The sequence below is a fragment of the Chiloscyllium plagiosum genome, unplaced genomic scaffold (genome assembly GCF_037043375.1).
Source record: "Chiloscyllium plagiosum isolate Xiang-an unplaced genomic scaffold, Cpla_swu_hap1 HiC_scaffold_12, whole genome shotgun sequence".
Taxonomy (NCBI): domain Eukaryota; kingdom Metazoa; phylum Chordata; class Chondrichthyes; order Orectolobiformes; family Hemiscylliidae; genus Chiloscyllium; species Chiloscyllium plagiosum.
The window spans coordinates 12143506-12169054 of record NW_028270150.1 but is presented as its reverse complement, the minus strand read 5'-3'; the positions used below and the strand labels follow the sequence as shown (position 1 = coordinate 12169054).

Below are 25549 nucleotides of genomic sequence, written 5' to 3'. Positions count from 1 at the left end.
CCCCTCCCCCAGCCTTATCACATGTCCAACCCTCCCTCTCCTCCCTGACCTGACCCAACCTGTCCATCTTCCTCCGCAGCTATCCACTCCACCCTTTCTACTGACCAATCACAACAACCCCTTACCTGCATCCACCAATGGCCATCTCACCAACCATTCCCCCCAGCCCCACCGCTGCATTTACTTCTGGGCTCCCCTCCCCCTCCCCAGTCCTGACAAAGGGTTTTGACTGGAAACGTTGACTCTCCTGCCCTCCAGATGCTGTCTGACCTGCTGTGCTCTTCCAGTTTCACACCTTCTAACTCCAGTGCCATCGCGATGTCTGGAGCAAGTTGGGTCATCTTATGCGGATAAGTTGGACAGTTTGGGTTGGATATCATTGGAGTTTGGAAAAGTAAAGGGTGATTTGATTGAAATGTATAAGATTCTGAGTGGTCTTGGCAAGGCAAACAGGGTGAAAAGCATGGTTTCTTTTGTGGGTCTGTCCAGAACTAAAGGGGACAGCCATTAGGACCTCTGGTCATTTGGAGATATTGGCTGTACATGCTGAACCTGTTAGATAGAGAAGGGTCAGTTGTTGGAGCTGTTGTTCGCACCATCACACTTACTACCTTCAATTGGATTATGTCCCCTCAATACCTTAAATGTGAAGCTTCTAATCCACATATTCTAATCCTTTTATGGCCTCTCCCTTGCTCTGTTTCTGTAGTGATGAGGAGGAGCCGGTGCTGGACTGGGGTGGACAAAGTTAAAAATCACACAACACCAGGTTATAGTCCAACAGGTTTATTTGGAAACACACTAGCTTTTGGAGCACTACCTGAGCATCGCTCCGAAAGCTAGTACTTTCAAATAAAATTGTCGGACTATACAACCTGGTGTTGCATGGTTTTTAACTGTGTCTCTGTAGTCCTAAACCCTTCTCTTTCCCCCTCTCCCCTCACCACCAGCTTCTCCATTCTTCCGTGACTTACCGGGTAGCTCTGAGTCAGAGGGTATGGGTTTCAAGTACCCGAGCCCTGGGGCTGACTTTGTAGATTAGTGCTGAGGGAACGTCGCATTGTTAGAGATCCTGCCTGAGATTCTGAACTAACTGTGGAGTTGGGTGGGTGTAAGCAACCCATGGTCATATTTTGAAGAACACCAGCAGGGGGGTGGGGTGAATCTTTTGCTGGAAAGCTTGCCGTGTTCAAATTGGCTGCTACGTTTGGGTGGCTCAGTGGTGACCCGGGTTCAATTCCAGCCTCAGGCGATTGTCTGTGTGGAGTTTGCACGTTCTCCCCCGTCTGTGATTGGTTTTCCTCCACGTGCTCCGGTTTCCTCCCACAATCCAAAATTGTGCAGGTTAGGCGGAATGTCCATGTGAAATTGTCCACAATGACTAGGGATGTGTGGGTTCATCATGGGAATTGCTGGGTTACAGGGATATGATGGGATGGTGAATCTGGGTGGGATGCTGTTCAGAGGGTCGATGCAGACTTGATGAGTGAAGGGCCTATTTCCACATGTAGAGATTCTATGATTTCCTACATTACAACAATAACATTTAAAAATACATCAGTGGCAGTAAAGTGCTTGAGGATTTCCACAGAATAATGTAAATGCAAAGTCTTTTTCCTTTGCTGTCTTTCATATTCCATTTCTGAATCGTTGTGTGTTGGAGTCCAACAAAGTAGCACCTCTTTTTCAAGCAGTTCTTCCATTCTAAGATTCTTGTTTCTGTTCCGATGATGACGACTGTCAGTAGCCTGTCTCCTTTCCTTTCAGCCTCACTCAGAATTGTGTGTCTTCGAGTGATTTGGCTATCCTCCATCTCCTACATCCCACCATTGGCCATGTGGCTTCAGGTGTCTGAGGCCTAAGCCCTGTCGCTGTCTCTCACCACTCCTGTAGCTTTTGTCTTTGGAACTGTCTTCCTCAAAAGCAGGTTTTTCGATATTCCTTAAAGCAGAAGCAGATTGTTGATTAGCAGAGGGGTGAAGGTTAGTGCAGATAAGTGGAAAGGTAGAGTGTTCAGATCAGCAACAATCTTATTGAATGATGGAGCATGTTTGGGGGACCAGGTAGCTTCCTCCTGGTCATAATTCATACATTTATGTGTATGGCCCTCTGCTGTGTCTTAAGACTTTTTCCTTAAAAGCTGTTTGGCTTCCCTATCTCCTCCTATTGGTTGGCCTCTGTTTTAACCTGCTTATGCTCCTCGGAAATGTCTTTGCTCGATTCAAATGTGGATCAACTACGTTTTAGCACAATAGAAGATAGACACCAGGGGCTTGGATAGTGTAAATAGACAAGGTCTTTTCCTAGGGGCGGGGGAGTCCAAAAATAGAGGGCATAGGTTTAGGGTGAGAGGGAAAAGATTTAAACTGGACCTGAGTGGCAACTTTTTCACGCAGAGGGTGGTGTGTGTATGGGGTGAGCTGCCAGAGGAAGTGGGGGAGGTTGGTACAATTACAATCGTTAAAAGACATCCGGATGGGTATATGAATAGGAAGGAATGAGAGGAATATGGGCCAAAAGCTGGCAAATGGGTCTAGATTAGGTTAGGATATCTGGTCAGCATGGATGAGTTGGACCAAAGGGTCAGTTCCTGTGCTGTTTAGCTCTATGACATGTGTCTGGCATTTAGATTATTCCATTTCTTTGGGGAGTTGTTGTGCTGAATTCAGTTAGGGTTTAGTTTTGAAGAACTGTGGGGATTTTCCTTTTTTGTTCTGCATCTCAGTTTGAGGAAAACTTACATACAGAATATTGGAAATAACCATTTGTTTCCTGACATACTTCAATCCTTTGCAAGCATCGTTCTTTCTTTGTGGATCTCTGTGTGTTAAAATATCTATTGGTGGAGTTTTAAAACAGACTTGCACTCCTGGAACCTCCTGTCAGATTTCAAATTTAAACATTTCATAATAAGAACTGCTTTGTAAACTTTGAGGGACACTGTTGTACCACTAACTCTTCATCTGAACAATTCGGTAGTTCATCGAATTTTCACAATTCATGCCTTTTTTGTCTGAGTGAGCAATATTTGAGTTCAGTAGGTTATGGGTCCAAGTTCACCTCATAGATATTGAGTGGAGAATACAAGCTGACGTTTCAGTACAGTGCTGAGGGAGTGCTGCATTGTCTGGTGTTCCATATTTTTCAAATGAGCACCCATCTGTCCAAATGGACTTCTGATAAAGATCCAATGCCACCATATTGGAAGGACAGGGAAATTCTTTCAGGTAAAAACAATGACTGCAGATGCTGGAAACCAGATTCTGGATTAGTGGTGCTGGAAGAGCAGGCAGCATCCATGGATGCTGCCTGAACTGCTGTGCTTTTCCAGCACCACTAATCCAAATTCTTTCAGGTGTTCTCCCTCACTTACAAATCAACCCAGATCTTTGAAAGACATTACTTAGCTATTACCATATTGCTGGTTGTGAGACCCTACTGGAAAATTTGTTGTCAAGTTTCCTAATTCTGCAATAATGACAGTAGTTTATAAAAAGACAATAGTGTAAATAGACATGAAATTTTCCTCGGGTGGGGGGGGGAAGTACGCTTTATGCTGTGGAAATGTTTTGGAAGGTTCGGAAATCGCAAAAGATGCTATAGATATGGAAAAATATCTTTGTTTTTTGCTCTGGCACTTCCCTGGTTGTGCCATGTTGTGTTCCATGCAGGGCAGCACAGTGGCCAGACTGTACCTCACGGTGCAAGGGGCCCGGGTTCAATTCCACACCTGGGTGACTGTCTGTGTGGAGTTAGCATGTTCTCCCCTTGTCTGAGCCGGTTTCTGTTGGGTGCTTTGGTTCCCTCCCAGAATCCGAAGGTGTCCAGCTTAGGGTGGATTGGCGTTGCTAAATTGCCCCGTGGCACCCAGGGATGTGCAGGTTCGGGAGATTAGCCATGGGAAATGCGGGATTACAGGGATAGGGTAGGAGGGTGGGTCATGGTGGGATGCTCTGCAGAGGGTCCGTGTGGAATTGATGTGCTGAAAGGCTTTTTTCCACACTGTAGGGAATTCTATGATTCTACTTTAATCAACAATGCAAGAGTCCCGTACTGCCCACCCAGCTCACCAGTTTCTGCCCTGTGTAACACTAGTCTGCATGCTGTACTGCAGAATTTAGTGAAAGTGACAATGAAGGTTTGCAATAGCAAAGCAGGCCAACTATCCAAAATGAGCACTTTCACCACACAATTAGTAATGCTTAGCTTGGGGGGGGGAAAAAAAACAACTGACATAATTTTCACGTAGTCAAATGATGCAGCCTGCCAGGTACTGCCAGATGAAATGTACTTTCACATTTTTCCTGTAGTTTAGAGGCAGATTAATGAGCATATCAAAGAGGATGGCAAGATGGGGTGGGGGAAAATGGAGTTCAGATTCAGCCATGATCTACTCAAATGGGAGAGCAGGCTTGAAGGGACGAATCCCCTACTCTTTAATCTGTTTTGTATTATTGTAGGTTGGAAGGATTAGATTAGGTTAGATTCCTTAAGTATGGAAACAGGCCATTCGGCCCAACAAGTCCATACTGACCCTCTGAAGAGTAACCCACCCAGACCTATTCCCCTACTCTATATTTACCCCGACTAATGCACCTAGCACTATAGGCAATTTAGCATGAGCAATCCACCTAACCTGCACATCTTTGGATTGTGGGAGGAAACCGGAGCACCCGGAGGAAACCCACACAGTCATGGGGAGAACGTGCAACCTCCACACAGACAGTCACCCGAGGCAGGAATCGAACCTGGGTCCCTGGTGCTGTGAGGCAGCAGTGCTAACCACTGAGCCACCGTGCCGCTGTTAATAAATAGATGAGATCCTCGACATGAGGATTTTGATCAACTTGATTCATTTTTCAGTTAACACAGCTTGCTTGGTTTTTTCAATATTTTATCATCGCAGACAAAGTCTTGCATCATGAACAGCATTTGTTAACAAAGTTGTTTCATTTCTATTCCTTGCAACTATTTGCCTGTTACGTAAATGATAGCAAAAGGCCGCGAGGATCTGAGGGTGACATTCCTGATTTGTCGTTGTCCAGTAATTTTTGTGAACGTTAAGCTGTAGGGATGTCACTCTTCAACTTTCTTTTATAGTCCGTTCCACCATGGAAGCCAGTTACATCAAGGTTCGAGAGAATAACACTGGTCCTTTAAATACACCCACGAAAGAGAATGCATACAGAGTAACATTCCCTTGAGTACAATTACAACATTTAAAAGGCATCTGGATGGGTATATGAGTAGGAAGGGTTTGGAGGGGATATGGGCCAAGTGCTGGCATGTGGGACTAGATTAATTTAGGATATCTGTTCGGCATGGCAGAGTTGCACTGAAGGGTCTGTTTCTGTGCTGTATGTCTGTATGACTCTCTAAAACTGAACATTACGTTTAATTTGATTTTATTTATGATCATGTGTATTTTGTTACAAAATACAGTAAAAAGTGTAGTATAGTGTCACCTCTCTTCGATGTCTTCTTAAAACGCAGAAAAATAAACCAAAACTTGGAATATAAAGACAGAAAAGTAAAGCAATAAAAAAAAGTGTGTCCAGATTTACAGTTCTTCTTGTCAAGTGCGCCGCCCTGGGCCTGGTGGTTAGGTACAGGGCCCGAGCACCATGCTGCCAACGCTGGAATGAATGTCACTACAAACTCCCTCGACACGGTTCCCATCAAACACTCCCAGGACAGAGGTTAGGTATGGAGTAAAGGTCCTTCTACACTGTCCCCATCAAACACTCACAGGGCAAGGACAGGATGGGGTTGGGACAGAGTAATGTACCTCCTACTCTTTTTAAATCAAAACTAAAGTTTCCCTGTAGACTTCACCCAACAATTACTCCCAGGATAAATACAGTGTGGGAGTAGGTACAGAGTAAAGCTTTTTCTACATTGTTCCCCATCAAACACCCCCAGGACAGGTAGAGAACAAGGTCAGACACAGTGTAAAGCTCTGTAAGTAAAACTACCTTGACACTGTCCCCATGAAACACTCCAAGGATGTGTACAATGTGGGGTTATATACAGAGTGAAACACTGCCATCTCAATTGGAGAGTTATGAGTTAATGCTCTATTGGATAACTGAATCCATAATCCAGGCAGTGTGGTGATGTTGGAAGTGTGTTTCAAATGAGATATTAAACTGAGACCTCTCTGGTGGATGCAGTAGATTGCGTGGCATAATTTGAATAATCTGCTTTGCTTGGTGACCTGGCACTTACTTATCCCTCAGCCAGCATTGTTGGAACACATTCATATGAAACAAAGAACAGGAGGTGCTGGAAGTTGGAAACAAAACCAAAAATTGCTGGAGAAACTCAGTTGGTCTGGCAGCATCTGTGGAGAAAAGCTGAGAAACAGTGTTGAAGTAGGGGCAGTGGACCCAAAATGTTAACTCGTGCTCTCTCCACAGATGCTGCCGGATCTGCTGAGTTTTTCCAGTGATTTCTGTTTCTGTTGGAACCCACTGAGTGGTTTTTAATGCAATGCTGTTTGTGCATGGAGCCCTGCTCCGCAGAGATTGAGTGCCTCCAGCTTTCTGATACCTTTGGAAGGATTAGTCCAAATTGGAGTAAATGAGCTTCAGGTGGACTTTAAAACTTTCTGACAATCGGCATTCGACAAATAAATTTCAAAATTCAGAATAAAGTTCGCATTCATGCTCCACTATCACTAGAAACTGTGCACAGGGGCCTACCTTTGCTGTTCCCAAACCTTCCTTCTCATTGCTGTTGGTTCTTCATTGCTCTATTTTCTCCAAGCTCCCCATTGGAAGTTGCATTGTTCACATTCTTCATGTTGAGTTTTGCTATGTCAACAGTCACAGGTTGGTTGCAGGTTCTGGCCACTAGGGGCACTGTAGCATGAAATCATGAAGCATCCCATTACCACTTTGCATTCAAATCCATTGGACGTTAGACGTGGGTGTAAGGGGAGGATTTAGCAGAATAACTGGGGGAGAAAAACCTGATATTAAGCATCCTTTGGAAACCAATATACAAACACTTGTTTTTTGGGACAAGGCCTGAGATTTTCCACAATTTAACAAAAAATTGCTGTCAGAATAGTCTAATTCATGTCAGTGCACTGATCCTAATAAACAAAACAACAGGTGAAGAGTTGCAATCTGTTACAATCACAAATGCTTATCATACTGATATGTCCTTGGATTGTCTGCTCACTGCTCCCTCATGTAACAAGCAGCCTGGGTTATTCCCTTTATGAAGCTGGGTTACAATAAGTAAGTGAGGCCAACGATGCTTGATGGACAAAATTGTTTCTCTCTGACATTTGACCCCTATGTTACCAGTTCTTATTGCTCTCTGAGAATGATTACCAACTAGTCTTTGAATTTTCTTGAGATTCCATTTTGTGGCTTTGCTGCTGTTGGAAGCTGTTAAGTTGCTTTTGTTTCTAGAGTTTGGGCCTGTCTGGGTCCAGTCTGTAAATGAATCTCTTCTGGAGTGATTTTTTCCTGATGAACACAGATCCATGTGTTCGATGTGTTTCTGGGAGCGAACCTGGCTTGTCCCTTCTGTAAAATCTCTTGAAGGAGGAAGCAAGGGCAGACTGTAGAAGGGAACTGGGGAGTGAGCAAGTCAGGAAGGCCTTGCATTTACATAGCACCTTTCACAACCTCAAAATGCTTCACCACCTCAAACTACTTTCTGAAGTGTGGCCACTCTTGTCATGAGGCACGTGTGGCAGCCAGTTTTCACACAGCAAGCTTCCACAAACAGCAATGTGATGGTGAAGAGAGAATCTTATTATTGTGGTGAGGGTTGGTGGATTAAAATTGTGTCTGGAACTCCCTACCTCCCTACCTCAAAAGGCAGTGGATGCAGAATCTTCAAATATTTTAAAGAAAGAGTTAGATACTCTTGACTGCCAAGGGGGTGAAAGATTATGGAGGGGAATTGTAGAATTGATTTTAAAATCAACTCATCCATGATTTTATTGAGTTTCGGAGCAGGCTCGAAGGGGCGAGTGGACTACTCTTGTTCCTTGTCTGTACAGAGGAGAATTGCATTGGGGTTAACAAATGCCCCAGTGGAGGGTGTATGCCTGGAGCATTGATTCTCCTGCTCCTCGGATGCTGCCTGACCTGGTGCGCTTTTCCAGCGCCACACTTTTTGACTCTGACTCTCCAGCATCTGCACTCCTCACTTTCTCCTCATTAACATATGTGCACCATCTAAGGATCTGGTTTGGTGTCTCCTGTGAAGAGAATGCTTCTCCAACAGGGCAGTGCTCCTTCGATACCGCTCTGAAATAGGATATAAACCACAGCCTTTGGTCATCAAGGTGAGAGTGCCTCACTTATGAGGGAAAAGGCTGGGCGGTCTCCTTTCTCAATATCTCAACAGCCTTTTGTTTTGAAGCTGGCACCATTGTGCAGCTGTCCAAGAGGTGATGCCACGTCCATGAGATTTGCATGATAAGCTGAACTGTGCCTCTGGCGTTGATAACCTTTTTGAGGTCAGGGATCGAAAGGTGCGGGTCAGAGGACCAGTTACTCTCTGCTTTAGAAAGGTTCCTTTTTTTTTCTGCACCAGCAATTATTTGCTCAAATAATGGTACGTGACCCCTCGCTTAAAAAAAAAAGGTGAGAGGTCATGGGGTCAAGGGTAGGATATTGTTCCTGCATCTCTGAAAGCTCTGATCTCTCCGAGCTGAGTTCTTAAGGAAGGATTACGAATGGAATTCCTGTCAAGAGAGAATGTTCCAACCACGTTGAAAAACTGGAACTCTCCTTTCCCTCCTCTTTGACTGTTTTCTGACTCTTCATTATCTCCTTTGAAAATAAATTGTCCAGCAGCCCTTCCTTATCGGATTAAATTCTCCTCCTGATCCCACTGGTTTGATTTTTTTTTTACAGGTCAGTGTGAGATGGAGCCATGGACATCGGGGGTGAGGGTCCTCGCAGGAGGGAAGGGGGAGACTGGTTGAGTCAGCATTTCTGCTTTGAGCTGTAGTTTTGCTGATCGCCTCCAGATTTTTTTCTTTGGGGGGGAAGAAAACCCACTGCCATGTTTTGTATGCATAATTTGGAGGAGTTGGTGTTGGACTGGGGAGAGCAAAGTTTAAAAAAAAAATCACACAGCACCAGGTTATAGTCCAACAAGTTTATTTGGAAGCACTAGCTTTCGGAGCGCTGCTCCTTCATGCTTCTCATGATCACCGAACGTCCCAAAGTGTTTTCTAACCAATAAATTACTTTTGAAGTATTGTCGCTACTGGAGCTATAAAGGCATACAACGCAGACAGGCCCTTCTGCCCATTGAGCCCATGCTGGTCAAAAACAGCCACCTAACTATTTGAATCCTGTTTTCCAGCACTTGGCATAGCCTTATGTGCCTTGGCATTGCAAGTGCCCATCTAAACACTACTTCGATGTTATGACGGTTTCTGCTTTGCACACCCTTACAGGTAGTGAGTTCTGTCATGTCATAAACAGTCTAACCCATGCTTGAGATGGTGGTGTGATAGCAATGTTATTTGACTAATAAACCAGGGGCCCACGCAAATCCTTCAAGGGTGTATGCTCAAATACTCAGTCAACAATTTGAATTCAATCAGTAATTCTGGAATTGAAGACTTGTCTTGGGAATGGTAACCACGAGACTTATCATTTGCTCAGGAGCTCATCTGGTTCACTAATGTCCTTTTAGGGAAAGCAATCTGCCATCCTTACCCAGACTGGGCCTACATATCCATCAATGTTTTTGAGGTAGATTCATGGTAAGGGGAGGGTGATGATGACGGTGTACTTAGGATTGCTCCTACCTATCAGGTGTGATCATAGAATCCCGACAGTGTGAAAACAGACTCTTAGGCCCAACAAGTCCACACTGACTCTCCGAAGAGTATCCCAGCCAGACCCATTCCCCTACACCTTTTACTCTACTTACCTCTGACTAATGCACCCAATGTACACGTCCCTGAACACAATGGGCAATTTAGCATGGCTAATTCACCTAACCTGCACATCTTTGAATTGTGGGAGGAAACTGGAACACTCGGAGCAAACTCAAGCAGGCACGGGGAGAATGTGTAAACTCCACACAGACAGTCACCCGAGGTGGGAATCTAACCTAGGTCCCTGGCGTGGGGGAGGGGATCAGACAGATCAAGGATGGTGAATGAAAATGGTTGCTTCTGGGGCCACTTAAACCATGTCCTTAAGGTCAATCACACACCAGCTGACATTTACTCCCAACCCAAAGCAGCAGGTCACATTGGCAGTAGAATTTGGAGTTACAAAGCACCTCCTTGTTGGCCATTTGTGGCCCATACTACCGAAATGTAAAATTCTCGCCATTGTGTTCCATATTTTGCCTCGTGTCTCCCCCCCCCCCCCCCCCCCCCCCCCCCCCAACCTCAACCATGGTGCTCACTCCCTCCTTACTGTCCGTCCATTCCACTGACTCCATCCTCTATACATTTCCCTCTTTGCTCTCGTATTGGCAGGGCAGGGGGCAGGTGGTTTTCAGGCTCTGCAATCCCCTCCCTGAACCCACTCGCTGTGGCTCAGTGGGAATCTGACCCACCATGGATATTTCTGGGGTTGAGTTCCTGATTCCATCGGTGCGAAACAGAAGAGCTAGGAGCAGGAGGAGGATATTCAGCTCCTCGGGCCTGCTCCACCACTTAATGCAATCATGGACAATCTCGCCTGGGCCTCTCTTCCACCTTCCTGCCTGCTCCACGGGTGTGTCTAACACACGCAACGTATTCCCTGTGGGAGGTGCTATCTCTCTGACCAGTTGGGAAAGATTTCCAAGCACTGTTTTGGCTGAAAGAAAAAGCCAGAGAGTTCCCTTGGTGCCCTGGGCAATATTGTTGCTCGGGCAGCATGACGCAAAAACATGGATTAATTAGATCCCCAGCACATCAATTTGGCAGAGCTTACTGTGTATAAAATGGCAGCTGAATTTCCACTGTCTCGTCTTCAGAAGAAGTGTTCATTTTCCAGGAAGGGCTTTGAACCTTGCTGAGAGTGTGTGTGCAAGTGCAAGTTGTATTTCTCTTTTTGGGGAACCTCTTCCAAGAGCTTGTCATTTGGCCCATATTTGGTGATTGGCGGAAAGTTTAGGGGAGATGTCAGAGGTAGGTTCTTTTCTACCACTACTGACAGTGCATTCCACACACCCACCACTTTCTGAGTAGAGTCAGATACATGAGGGATATTTAAGCAACTCTTGGATAGGTGCATGGATGATACTGCAATGAAGGGTATGTAGGTTAGACTGATCTTAGAGTAGGATAAAAGGCTGGCACAACGTTGAGAGCCCTAGCGCCTGTACTGTTCTCTTTCTATGTTTCTGTTTAAGCTTCTGTGAAGCGATGTGAGAGCATTTTGCGTCCACTTCTTTAAAGAATGTGTAGGTTGTTGTTGTGTTGGGCAGCTGGATTACCGACGTTGGTGTGTTGGGCAGCTGGATTACCAACGTTGGTGTGTTGGGCAGCTGGATTACCGACGTTGGTGTGTTGGGCAGCTGGATTACCGACGTTGGTGTGTTGGGCAGCTGGATTACCGACGTTGGTGTGTTGGGCAGCTGGATTACCGACGTTGGTGTGTTGGGCAGCTGGATTACCAACATTGGTGTGTTGGGCAGCTGGATTACCAACATTGGTGTGTTGGGCAGCTGGATTACCAACATTGGTGTGTTGGGCAGCTAGATTACCAACGTTGGTGTGTTGGGCAGCTGGATTACCAACATTGGTGTGTTGGGCAGCTAGATTACCAACGTTGGTGTGTTGGGCAGCTGGATTACCGACGTTGTTATGTTGGGCAGCTGGATTACCGACGTTAGTGTGTTGGGCAGCTGGATTACTGATGTTGGTGTGTTGGGCAGCTGGATTACTGATGTTGGTGTGACGAGCAGCTGGATTACCGACGTTGGTGTGTTGGGCAGCTGGATTACCGACGTTGTTGTGTTGGGCAGCTGGATTACTGACGTTGGTGTGACGGGCAGATGGATTGCCGACATTGGTGTGATAGGCAGCTGGATTACTGATGTTGGTGTGACGAGCAGCTGGATTACCGATATTGATATGATAGGCAGCTGGATTACCGATATTGGTATGATAGGCAGCTGGATTACCGATGTTGGTGTGACGGGCAGATGGATTGCCGACATTGGTGTGATAGGCAGCTGGATTACCGATGTTGTTGTGACGGGCACCTGGATTACCGACGTTGGTGTGACTGGCAGCTGGATTGCCAACGTTGGTGTGATAGGCAGCTGGATTACCAATGTTGGTGTGACTGGCAGCTGGATTGCCAACGTTGGTGTAATAGGCAGCTGGATTGCCGACGGTGTGATAAGCAGCTGGATTACCGATATTGGTATGATAGGCAGCTGGATTGCCGACGGTGTGATAAGCAGCTGGATTACCGATATTGGTATGATAGGCAGCTGGATTGCCGACGTTGGTGTGATAGGCAGCTGGATTACCGATGTTGGTGTGACGGGCAGATGGATTACCAACGTTGGTGTGATAGGCTGCTGGATTACCGATATTGGTATGATAGGCAGCTGGATTGCCGACGTTGGTGTGATAGGCAGCTGGATTACCGATGTTGGTGTGACGGGCAGATGGATTACCAACGTTGGTGTGATAGGCTGCTGGATTACCGATGTTGGTGTGATATGCACCTGGATTGCCAACGTTGGTGTAATAGGCAGCTGGATTGCCGACGGTGTGATAAGTAGCTGGATTACCAATATTGGTATGATAGGCAGCTGGATTGCCAATGTTGGTGTGATGGGCAACTGGATTACCGATGTTGGTGTGATAGGCAGCTGGAGTATCGATGTTGGTGTGATAGGCAGCTGGATTACCGATGTTGGTGTGACAAGCAGCTGGATTACCGATGTTGGTGTGATAAGCAGCTGGATTACCGATGTTGGTGTGACAGGCAGCTGGATTACTGACGTTGGTGTGACAGGCAGCTGGATTACCGATGTTGGTGTGATAGGCAGTTGGATTACTGATGTTAGTGTGACTGGCAGCTGGATTACTGACGTTGATGTGTTGGGCAGCTGTATTACCGACGTTGGTGTGACTGGCAGCTGTATTACCGACGTTGGTGTGACTGGCAGCTGGATTACCGATGTTGGTGTGACTAGCAGCTGGATTACCGATGTTGGTGTGACTGGCAGCTGGATTACTGACATTGATGTGTTGGGCAGCTGGATTACTGATTGTGGTGTGTTGGGCAGCTGGATTACCAACGTTGCCACAATGTAGCTGAGATGGGAAGAGGAAAGCTGACAATGATGCATACTTTGAAAACTCGATCATTTCCTAATTAACCCCATTTGTTAGACCACATGTTGTCTGAGGAGAAAGTGAGGGCTGCAGATGCTGGAGATCAGAGCTGCAAATGTGTTGCTGGAAAAGCGCAGCAGGTCAGGTAGCATCCAAGGAACAGGAGAATCGACGTTTCGGGCATAAGAAGGGCTTATGCCCGAAATGTCGATTCTCCTGTTCCTTGGATGCTACCTGACCTGCTGCGCTTTTCCAGCAACACATTTTCAGCACATGTTGTCTGAGGCCGGGTGGGAAGGGAATTTTTTGGGGCATGGTGTGATGACGGGTTTTAAACTCCCTTTCTCACAACAGAATCCTCTGGAGTTAACATCACACTGACCCAGCCCTTCCCTCAGTCTGCAACTTCTCCTGGGATCTTCCCTGGGCTATGGCTGACCCTGCACTGATTGAGGTCCCATTAAGATGGATGGATGAACCTTGTACAGTCTCTTGACCACAACAAGCCCAACGGTGAAGGATTCGACAACAGCAAAAGACTGGAGAAGCTGGGTCTCAGTGGGTCTGGCAGAATCTGTGAAGAAAGAAACTGAGTTCAAGTTTTGAAACCAAAGTGACTCTTCTTCAGAATTGGGATAGTTTTCCTCATTGCTGAGAAACTTGAGGTGAAATTTTAGAGTGTTATGAGCCAGGTCCAGCCCCCCTAAAACATTTTAAGAAAGTAGCCTGGACCTAACTTTGTTAGTTGTTTTAACCAGGTGTGAGGTGGATATTCCAGGATGGATGCAGCTGGTCAAAGCACTTAGTTTTAAACAAAACAGTATTTGTTTACAAGATTACTGACTGAAGCACAAACGAAAGAGAATAGAATAATTTAACCTATCCGAAAACCCAGTAGATTATCCCAATTTAATGATGCTGTTCCAAATTCCTGCAACAATCCCCATGAACACCCCTTGGCAAAAAAAGGTGAAATCAAACACTGGGGAGATGTCAGAGAGAGGGAGGATCAGCATGGACCTGTTTCTTTGACCAGCAGCCAAGCTGAGCTGGGAGAACTGGCCAATCACCTTTCATTTTACAAGTGTCACAAAGGGTGGTGCTGGAAAAGCACAGCCAGTCAAGCAGCATCCGAGGAGCAGGAGAATCAACGTTTCGAAGAAAGCTCTTCAGGAATGAATGGGGCTGAGAGGTAAATGGGAGGATCAGTGGGGCTGAAGGGAAGGTAGTTGGGAATGCAATAGGTAGATGAAGGGTGGGGGTGATGGTGATAGGTTGGAGAGGAGGATGGTCAAACCCTAACCACCCGACACGTGGAGGAAGAACGCCTCATCTGCTACCCTGGGACCCTCCAACCACACAGGATCAATGTGGATTTCACCAGTTTCCTCATTTTCCCTCCCCCCCCCCGCCCACCTTTATCCCAGATCCAAACTTCCAACTTAGCATTGTCCTCTCTGTCCATCTTCCTTCCCACCTATCCGCTCTATCGTCCTCTCTGACCTATCATCTTCACTCCCACCTTCATCTACCTATTGCATTCCCAGTTACCTTCCCCCATCCCACCTCCCTCCCATTTATCTCTCCGCTCTTTTTGGGCCACCCCCTCATTCCTGAGGAAGAGCTTTCTTTGGAACATCGATTCTCCTGCTCCTTAGATACTGCCTGACCTGCTGTGCTTTTCCAGCACCACACCTTTTGTTTCTGGTCTCCAGCATCTGCAGTCCACACTTTCTTCTTTCATTGTACAAGTGTTTGTTTAATAAACTTAAAAGCTTCTTCAAAATAAGAAGGGTTTGGAGGGATATGGACCAGGTGCTGGCAGGTGGGACTAGATTGGGTTGGGATATCTGGTCAGCATAGATGAGTTGGACCGAAGGGTCTGTTTCTGTGCTGTACATCTCTATGACTCTAAGTAGATAAACCAGACACTTTGGAATCTGTGCATTTACAACACCTCTGAGGAAAAAAACAAGAACAACCTAACCTTGTTAAAGGAGCAGCATCGTCACAAAAGCTGCTCAAAAATTAGGAAGGGTTTTATTCTGAAACAGAGGAGAAACTGAGGAGTTTTGCCCCAGGTGCTTATAATACCTGACACAGTAATGCTAATGTTATGCCTCATTGCAAACTCAGTGAGGATGACATGGAACAGAAAGGTTGAATTGGCTTGTTTTATCATCTGGCTATCATGCACAATTTTTAAACTTACAGAAACACAACTGCCCGGGCTAAAGTTAAACCAATAAGTTCCAGCTGAGGAAACAACCTTCTTATAGCACATCGTGCTTATTGTGGTCCCAGCCAAGATGGAGACCGATGCAGTGATGATGTCATGAGCACATCTCTTAGTATACAGACGTACTGACTGTGAGACATAGCACTACAGAAAGCTTTGTCTCAGAGGGCAATTTAAAGTAATTCGCAAAAACAATCAAAAAGAAGAGAGGAGAATTTGCTTTTAATTTAAAGTTGTGATTTGGAAAGCACTTTCTGGAAGGATGAAGGGTAGCAAATTCCAGAGGAAGTGTCAAGCAAGGATTAAATAAATGCTTGGAAGTCCAAAATGTACAGCTGTATGGGGAGAGAATGGAACTCATTGTATAGGGTTAAAAATCACACAACACCAGGTTACACTCCAACAGGTTTAATTGGAAGCACTAGCTTTCGGAGCGCTGCTCCTTTATCAGGTGATTGTGGACTACAACCACCTGATGGAGTGGCGCTCCAAAAGCTAGCGTGCTTCCAAATAAACCTGTTGGACTATAACCTGGTGTTGTGTGATTTTTAACTTTGTACACCCCAGTCCAACACCGGCATCCCCAAATCATAATTGTACAGGTCTTTCGAAGAGCCAGCAGAGGCTTCCTGGGCTGAGTGGCCTCCTTCTGTTCTGCAACATTCAATGCTCCTTGGACCCTGATCTGTCATGCTTCAGGAACCCAGCTTTCAATAAATGCTGGTAGGACAGAGGACAGGGTCAGAGAGTTGAAATTATCTTCACAGGATTCATTTCAATTGCCTTTTCCCTCTGAGATTAGTGTGAGTTGATTTTTACCTTGGTTTTATAGTGTGCAGTGAAAGCACCCTTCAGTCTCGTACCATTTCCCGGCTCTTAGCCCATAAACCTGTGTGCTTTGGTATCGCAAGTGCATATCTAAATCCTTCTTTGGTGTTATGGGGGTTTCTGGCTCTCCCACCCTTACAGGCAGTGAATTCCAGATTCCCAGCAGCCTCTGGGTGACAAAGATTTTCCACACGTCCTCTAGAAGTCGATGCCCCCTGGTCATTGATCCTTCCATCGAGGGGAAAAGTTTCTTCCTGACTGTGTCCCTCACAATTTGATACGTCTTTATCATGCTCCCCCCTCAGTCTCCTCTGCTGTAATGAAAATAACCCCAGTCTGTCCAATCTCTTTTCATCACTGAAACCCTCCAGCGCAGGCACCATCCTGGTAAATCTCCTTCGCACCAAGTCCAGGGCTATCCCATCCTTTCCATAATGTGGATTCCAGAGCCGCACACAGTACTCCAGCTGTGGCCTCGTGAACATTTTATGCAGTCCCATTCTAACCTCCCTGCTTTTAAACGCTACACCTCGGTTAATAAAAGCAGGTATACTGTATGCCTTCTTAACTGCTTTTTGAATTCAGTAAAGAATCTGGAATTAAGAGTCAAATGATGATCATGAATCTTTCAGGACATAAATGCCATTATTACCTGGTCTGAGCTACATGTGACTCCATACCCAGAGCAATGTGACTCTTAACTGTCCTCGGGCAATTTGGGATGGGCAATAAATGCTGGCTTAGCCAGCGATGCATATATAATGAGTGAAAAAAAAAAGAGGGGCTGTAAAGGAGAGAGAAAGGAGTACTCACAAACTGAAAGTTAAAACCACTGAAGTAATCAACCTTTTGACTTCCATGTGGAATCTCTAGTTCAACGTAGATTAAATTCAGAAGATACTATACTTTGAGGAGGAGGTGGTAAAATGTAGTGGAACCTACTATAATGAACAGTATCAATTACATTTAATTCTGAGAATGAGATCTGGGATGCAAAAAATAGATTTATAGGAAGCCTGACTTACTGTTTTAGCTTTGTGCATGTATGATGGAAATGCATCAGCTATGACCTTACCAGTTTGTGGAAGATATTTTTAAGGTATTTTTTTTTTCTTTTCTTTGTGGACATGTGTATTGTTTTTGGAGGGGAGACATTTGTGTTGCTAATTTCTGTCTGTTATCTTGTTGTAATTTAAATTGTTGTTGTAAAAAGGAAATTAATACTCTCCTTGTGTGCCATGGCGTTCTGTTTGATGGTGAGTTGATAATTGACGAGGATGCTGATGAAATTTTCTCATTCTGTTTCAATGTGAATCAGGTACTTGATACATCAGCACAAGTACAGTCTGGATACATCACCTAATACATAGGTTAGAATGAAAAAGAAGCCCCTGAAATTAGAAACAAAACCGCAAGAGTTGTCCTCTTGGGTGGGAGGGGTGGGGAGAATATTTTGACCTGGTTCAAAACAAACATTACTGACTGTAGCTGTACAGAATCACTGTTTATTCAGTGTAAAGGTCACTCACTGTGTAACTGTGCAGAGTCTATGTTTATCCTGTAACTGTTAAATGTTAGGCCTGGTTTGGTACTTTTACACATAAAATCTAAGCTTTGCTTAAAGGTCTGAGCGAAGTTTTGCAAGGGCAATATGGTGAGCCAAATGCTGGCAAATGTTCTGATCTTAATGTCATTCTTTGCACCTTCCCTTGACAAAGTCACAGTGTATATCATTAATCTCCATCCATTAAGCCATGGATATTGAGATCCGAACAATTGCAGCATCTCCTATCCATTTTCTCCCCAAGCCGTAATCTTTCTCCCTCCAATTTCCCCATCGATAGCCTGATTAAAAAACCTGGGAATTAATTAAACACAGCTCCCTGATTTACCTGGCCTGCTGTCTGAATTTTTTTTTCGGGCTTCTAATGGATTACGAGGCGAGATTAGGATGTAGAAACTAGGAGCAGGAGTAGGCCATTGAGCTCATTGAGCCTGCTCTGCCATTCGATATGGTCATTGCTGATTGGTCAACTGAGTCCCCTGTTCCCGCCTCCTTCCCATTACCTTTCAACCCTTTAGCCCAATAGCTGTCTACCGATACACCAAGATGTAGGTCATTATTATATATCAGGAAATGCAGGACTGAGCCCATTAAAGCCTCCACCCCACCTCCATTCAGAAAAATAACTGAACTTTTTCCATTTCCTGTCAATCAACCAATTTTGCATCCATCTTGTTACTATCCCTTTTATTCTTGCTCGCAGGTCTTTTATGTGGTGCCATATCGAATGTCCTTGGAAAGCTCATGTACACCACATCACCAACATTACCCTCATCAACCTTTCAAATCAAAAAAATCCAATGAGTAAGTTAAATGTAACTTTTCCTTGACAAATCTGTGCCGGCTTTCCTTAATCCTCATTTGCCCATTTTGCCATGATTTTTGAAAAAAACCAGTGGCATTGTGATAATATCATTGGACCCAGAGCCCCAGGCCAAGGCTGCGGGGCGTGGGTTCCAATCCACCATGGCAGATGGTGACATCTGAGTTCAATAAAAATCTGTGATGAATAGCTTGTCTGATGTCAACTATTGTTGATTGTTGTTATTAAAAAAAAAATCAGGTTTACTAATGTTCTTTAGGGAAGGAAATCTGCTCTCCTGAGCTGGTCTGGCCTACATGTGACTCCAGACCCACAGCAATGGCGTCAATTAACTGGGGCGGCACAGTGGCTCAGCAGTTAGCACTACTGCCTCACAGTACCAGAAGGTTTGATTCTACCCTCGAGCAACTGTCTGTGTGGAGTTTGCATGCTCTCCCTGTGTCTGTATGGGTTTCCTCCGGGTGCTCCGGTTTCCTCCTGCAGTCCAAAGATGTGCAGGGCAGGGTGGATTGGCGTGGGAAAATTGCCAATGGTGTCCAGGGATGTGTAGGTTAGATGAATCAGCCGTGACAAATGCAGGGTTATAGGAATTGTGGGGGGGTGCTCTTCTGAGGGTCAGTGTGGACGCAATGGGCTGAATGGCCTGTTCCTACTCTGTCAGGATTCTATCTAAAATGCCTTCTGAAATGGTCCTAACAAGTCACTCAGATCAAGAGACATTTGCAATAAATGCTGGTGACACAAACATCCTGTGAGCAAATAATTTTTAAAAATATGTATTTCTCAAAATTTCTCCACCATGCAAGTTAAATTTATTGGCCCGTTGTTCCTGGGCTTGTCTTTACATTTTTTGTTATTGAACGAGGCATGACTTTGACAAGCCAAGGACCATTTTGCTGCTGCAGTGACCTCGACACTTTGACCTCTCTGTCCCTCGGGCTTTCTCTCAGCAGTAGTGTGATTCCTGGCCTTGCACCCACGACACTTAAAGAAAAACTTCATTGTCCCCATATCTGCACATTACTGGATATTTAAAGTAGCCTTTGTACTTTCCAAGGAACAGATCAGTGTGTTATTGTAAGTAGATTTGATCTGAAGGTACAAGAACTTCCCAGATTTCTCAAGGGGACTGAGATTGAGCTAGAATGAGACAAAGTCCAGGGACTGTGCAAAAATAGGTTAACCTCAACACTGGACCTAGTTACCATAGATTGTAGTTTATGGATTTTTGATAAGTGCACTAACTACTTCATTTTCTTAGTTGTTACATAAATTCTTTTGGCTTTAATTAATAATTTCTTAACTGTTGATCAGCTGTTTTGTCCCTCTCTCTCTGTCAATGTTTGAAAATTCTCTTTCTTATTTATCAAGTACACCCAAATTCTCGTCCATATCACTGCCATCTAAACCTGAATCCCCGGATAACTTCTCCAGCTGTCCCGCCCTCCAGACTCTCCGCATTCCTCAGTTTCTGATCTCCGGCACACTGGCAGTCCAAACCTTGTGCATTGGCACAGGCACTGCCATACCAGCTCAGACTCGCCCATGCTTTGCCGCGTCATCTCCTATGCTTATGGTCTGCTTGTGCCTCTTGCCCGCTCTGTCTCAGCATGTATCACTCATGTTCTCAATCTTCTTCACTTGTCTCTTCCATCAGCTCTCGAGAACACTGCGTTCCTCAGGATGGGCTGGTATTGATCGTAACAGGAGGAGGTGCTGCATTTATGTGCCGCCTGTTTGCTTCCTCAGGGTGCTCCCGAAGCACTTGATAATCAGTAAAAATACAGTCACCAAGCAGCAATAAAGGGGAGGCAGTAACCTAGTGGTGTTATGACCAGACTAATAATCAGGAGATCCGGTAATGTTCTGTGGAATAAAACAAAGAACTCCTGACACTGTAGACCTGAAACAACAATGAAGCTTGCTGGAGAAACTCAGCAGGTCTGACAGCATTTATGGGAAGAGAGCAGAGTTAATGGCTCAGGTCCGGTGACTCCTCACCACCGTCCGTATCGTCATGGAGTCACTCGACTCGCAACGTTAACTCTGTTTCTCTCTCCACAGATGCTACCAGACCTGTTGAGTTTCTCCAGCAGTTTCTGTTTCTCTGATATTCTGAGGAGCTTGGTTCTCAAGGCAGATGGTGAGATTTAAATTCAATTTTTAAAAAAATTGAAAATGGGAATCTAGTGTCAATTATGAGAAAAATAAAATGCCCTTGAGGGAAGGAAAGTGCCATTCTTAACCGGTCTGAAGCACATGTGACTCCAAACCCCAGCAATGTGGTTGACTTTTAACTGCCCTCTGGGCAATTAGGGATGGGCAGTAAATACTGGCTTTTCCAGCGACACCCAAATCCCATGAATCAATAAAACAAAATGGCCAGATGACCTGGTTTTAATGGGGTTATGTAAGGGAGGAATTCTGGGCCTGGACACCACAAGACCTTCCTCATTGTTCTTCAAATAAGTCTATGGACATTACATCCAGCCGGACAGACAGCACCATTGCAGCAATTTACCCAAAGGATGGTGCCTCTGACAGTGTAGCACTCCTTCAGCGCTCCACTGAAGCGCCTGCTCAGATGCATCTGTTTGAGTTACTGCATTGAGGCTTGAAGCCTTCTGACTCAAGTTGCTATGTACATCTCATGGGGACTGGGTGTAAAGAGGTCACCAGGTTGTAAATAGTTGTCAGAGATCTGGCTGATCTCCTTCCTTCACTCTCAAGTCCAGGGCCAATGACAGAAACCCGAAATCTGAGAAGACCCAGCTGCGATGAGCTGACCGCCCGGAGATTTTGGACCTTGCTGAAGGAGCAATGTCTCTCTTGTACATCGAAACATTCAGGATGAAGGCCATCGCAGTCAGACTGTATGTGTCTCCTTTAATACATGATATCCTTTTTGTTTTGGTTAGTTTGTACCGCACAGTGTGTGGCAAGGCGTGAAGGCCAATAGTTAAAACATCATAGCAAGGTCACAACCTTCAAAGCCTCTCTTGACTGGCCTCCCATCTTCCGTAAACTGCAACTAATTTCCATCTCCATTGTCGAGAAGCCCAACTCCTGTCAAATCCCAACAACTAACGCCCTTTTGTAGTTACTGACCTGACCTTTGAATGACTGTACCTACTGACATCCAGGAGCATGTGCAGTATCATCTGAATCTTTCAAATATATATTCAAATAAGGAGTGATTTAAAAACCTAAAACCTAAAAATAACAAGAAGTGAGAGGGTAAAGTTTAAGAAAATAGAATTTGTTTAATTTGTAAAAGTTGATTTTAGATTGGTTCATAGAAAGCGGGAGGAGGCCATTCCGCCCATCGAGCCTGCTCCACCATTCAACAAGATCATCCAACTCAATCCCATGCTCCAGGTTTCTTCCCATGCCCTATGACCCTTTTACCTCAGAACTGCATCTCTTCTTCTCACAAGTATTCAATGTTCCAGCCTCACGGACTGCTTTCTGTGGCCGAGAATTCCGCGTGCTCGCCACACTCTGGGTGATGACATTTCTCTTTCGTTTCAGTCCTTATTCGTCTACCCATCTCCTGCCACTGCAACCCCAGGTTCTGGATTTCCCCTGTCATTGGGAACATCCTTCCTGTGTTTGCTTGGCTGCTGTCAAGTGAAACATGGTGGACCATGTCTCGGGGAGGGTTGGATCAATGTGGGATCGAACTGCGGTGAAAGCTGTACCAGGAACTTGAGGTATGCTGTGATTGTGTTCCCTGGAATCATCTGCGATCCTTTGTGTAGATTCACAGCCACCAATCCTCCTTATTGGTATTTATTCTGAGTCACTGATACAAGGTTGCCCATATTAAGGCTTTGACAGAATTGGCTCAATCTTGTATATTTATTCCATAGTACTTAATAGCTAGTTTCTTTCCACATAAATTACCCAAGACTGTCTTGTTATCCTTCAGGGTAGACCTGACAGTAGGTACACATTACTGTTTATCTACATACAATGATGAGGAGGTGCCAGTGTTCAACTGGGGTGGCCAAAGTTTAAAAATCTCACAACACCAGGTTATAGTCCACCAGGTTTATTTGGAAGCAGTAACTTTCTGAATGCTGCTCCTTCATCAGGTAGTTGTGGAGCAGGTTCATCAGACACAGAATTTATAGCAAAAGAACACAGTGTCACGCAACTGAAGTGACATGTTGAACAAAACTCGATTGCTGTCAAATCTTTCATCTTTTAGAATGGGACCTACATTGATCCCTGTGGTACACCACCAGGCACAGGCCACCAGTCACACAAACAGCATGTGCTTTCACCTTCTTTACTCAGGCTTCCATGTGGGACCTTGTTGAAGGCTTTGCCAGGTTCAAGTCCCACAAGGTGCGTAGTCACATCCCTGAATAGGTAGATTAGGAAAAAATAGGTTAACTATAAAAAAAATCAAGGGGGCACACTTAATGTGGAAGGCAGGAGATCTCGAGGGAATTTGAGGAAATGTTCCTCACCCAGGCGATGGTGGGGGCCTGGAATGTTCTGCGTATGGGGCTGTTTAAGGCAGGAAGTCTCCCAACCTTTGGATGAACACTTGAAATGTCATAACATTCAAGGTGAAGGGCCAAGTGCTGACGAGTGGGACTGGTGCAGGTTTAGCGCAATTTTGGCAGTACAGAATTGACGGACCTGTATGATTCTGTGACATCCATGTTTTAGACATTTTTAATCAGCTTGCTCAGAGATATGACTGCACCTGGGGTAGGTGGGCGTGAGCCTTGTGGCTCAGAGGTATGGACAGTACCACTGCACCACTTTGACCTTGGGATGCAGAGTGCGATTTGAGGTGTTGCTTGCTGACTCAGGCTCAGCTCAACTGATGAAGCACATACTTGCATTTCTGTCACCACCCTCCTGAGATCCCTTGTTTTCCTTTCCGTCAACGTTCTCGGGTCAATGAATTCAATACACGGAGTGACACCGAACAATTCTTCCGCCGCCTTCGCCTCCGTGCCTTCTTCTTCAATCAAGACTCTCGCCCACCCTCTGACGACCCCTTCTCCCACCTCCAACACACCCCGTCCACCTGGACACCCCGTGCTGGCCTCCTACCTGCCCTCGACCTCTTCATAGCAAACTGCCGCCGCGATATTAACCGCTACCTGAACTCCCACACTCCTCCCACCCACTCCAACCTCTCACCCTCGGAACGCGCAGCCCTCCACTCCCTCCGTTCCAACCCCAACCTCACCATCAAACCAGCTGACAAGGGAGGCGCAGTAGTAGTTTGGCGCACTGACCTTTACACCGCTGAGGCCAAACGCCAGCTCGCAGATACCTCCTCCTACCGTCCCCTTGACCATGACCCCACCCCCCACCACCAAACCATCATCTCCCAGACCGTCCATAACCTCATCACCTCAGGGGACCTCCCATCCACTGCCTCCAGCCTCATAGTCCCACAACCCCGCACCGCCCGTTTCTACCTCCTGCCCAAAATCCACAAACCTGACTGCCCCGGACGACCCATCGTCTCAGCCTGCTCCTGCCCAACCGAACTCATCTCGGCATACCTCGACACAGTCCTGTCCCCATTAGTCCAAGAACTCCCCACCTACGTTCGTGACACCACCCACGCCCTCCACCTCCTCCAGGATTTCCGCTTCCCCGGTCCCCAACGCCTCATCTTCACCATGGACATCCAGTCCCTGTACACCTCCATTCCCCATCACGAAGGACTCAAAGCACTCCGCTTCTTCCTTTCCCGCCGTACCACCCAGTACCCTTCCACCGACACCCTCCTTCGACTGACCGAACTGGTCCTCACCCTGAACAACTTTTCTTTCCAATCCTCCCACTTTCTCCAAACAAAAGGAGTAGCCATGGGCACCCGCATGGGCCCCAGCTATGCCTGCCTCTTCGTAGGGTATGTGGAACAATCCATCTTCCGCAACTACACTGGCCCCACCCCCCATCTTTTTCTTCGCTACATTGATGACTGTATCGGCGCTACCCCGTGCTCCCACGAGGAGGTTGAACAGTTCATCCACTACACGAACACCTTCCACCCCGACCTCAAATTCACCTGGACAGTCTCGGACTCCTCCCTCCCCTTCCTAGACCTTTCTGTTTCTATCTCAGGCGACCGAATCAACACGGACATCTACTACAAACCTACCGACTCCCACAGCTACCTGGACTACACCTCCTCCCATCCTGCCCCCTGTAAAAACGCCATCCCATTCTCCCAATTCCTTCGTCTCCGCCGCATCTGCTCCCAGGAGGACCAGTTCAAAATACGTACAACACAGATGGCCTCCTTCTTCAAGGACCGCAATTTCCCCCCCGACGTGGTCGACGGTGCCCTCCACCGCATCTCCTCCACTTCCCGCTCCTCCGCCCTTGAGCCCCGCCCCTCCAACCGCCACCAGGACAGAACCCCACTGGTCCTCACCTACCACCCCACCAATCTCCATGTACAGCGCATCATCCGCCGTCACTTCCGCCACCTCCAAACAGACCCCAGCACCAAGGATATATTTCCCTCCCCTCCCCTATCAGCTTTCCGTAGAGACCACTCCCTCCGCGACTCCCTTGTCAGATCCACACCCCCCACCGACCCAACCACCACTCCCGGCACCTTCCCTTGCAACCGCAGGAGGTGCAACACTTGCGCCCACACCTCCCCCCTCACTTCTCTCCAAGGCCCCAAGGGAAACTTCCATATCCGCCACAGATTCACCTGCACCTCCACCCACATCATCTACTGCATCCGCTGCAGCCGGTGTGGCCTCCTCTATATTGGGGAGACAGGCCGCCTACTTGCGGAGCGATTCAGAGAGCACC

General features: G+C 46.2%; 1 protein-coding gene across 5 annotated transcripts in view; it reads left to right on the top strand.

Annotated features, from left to right (window-relative positions):
* Positions 1–25549, top strand: part of nrip1a (nuclear receptor interacting protein 1a) — a 115550-nt gene that overhangs the window by 5122 nt on the left and 84879 nt on the right. For 2 of the 5 annotated variants that reach the window (XM_087992458.1, XM_087992457.1), the window contains exon 2: positions 18620–18720. The exons of the other annotated variants lie outside the window; for them this stretch is intronic. The gene's annotated coding sequence lies outside the window, so the exon portion shown is untranslated. The remainder of the gene's footprint in view (positions 1–18619; positions 18721–25549) is intronic. 5 annotated transcript variants of the gene reach the window in all.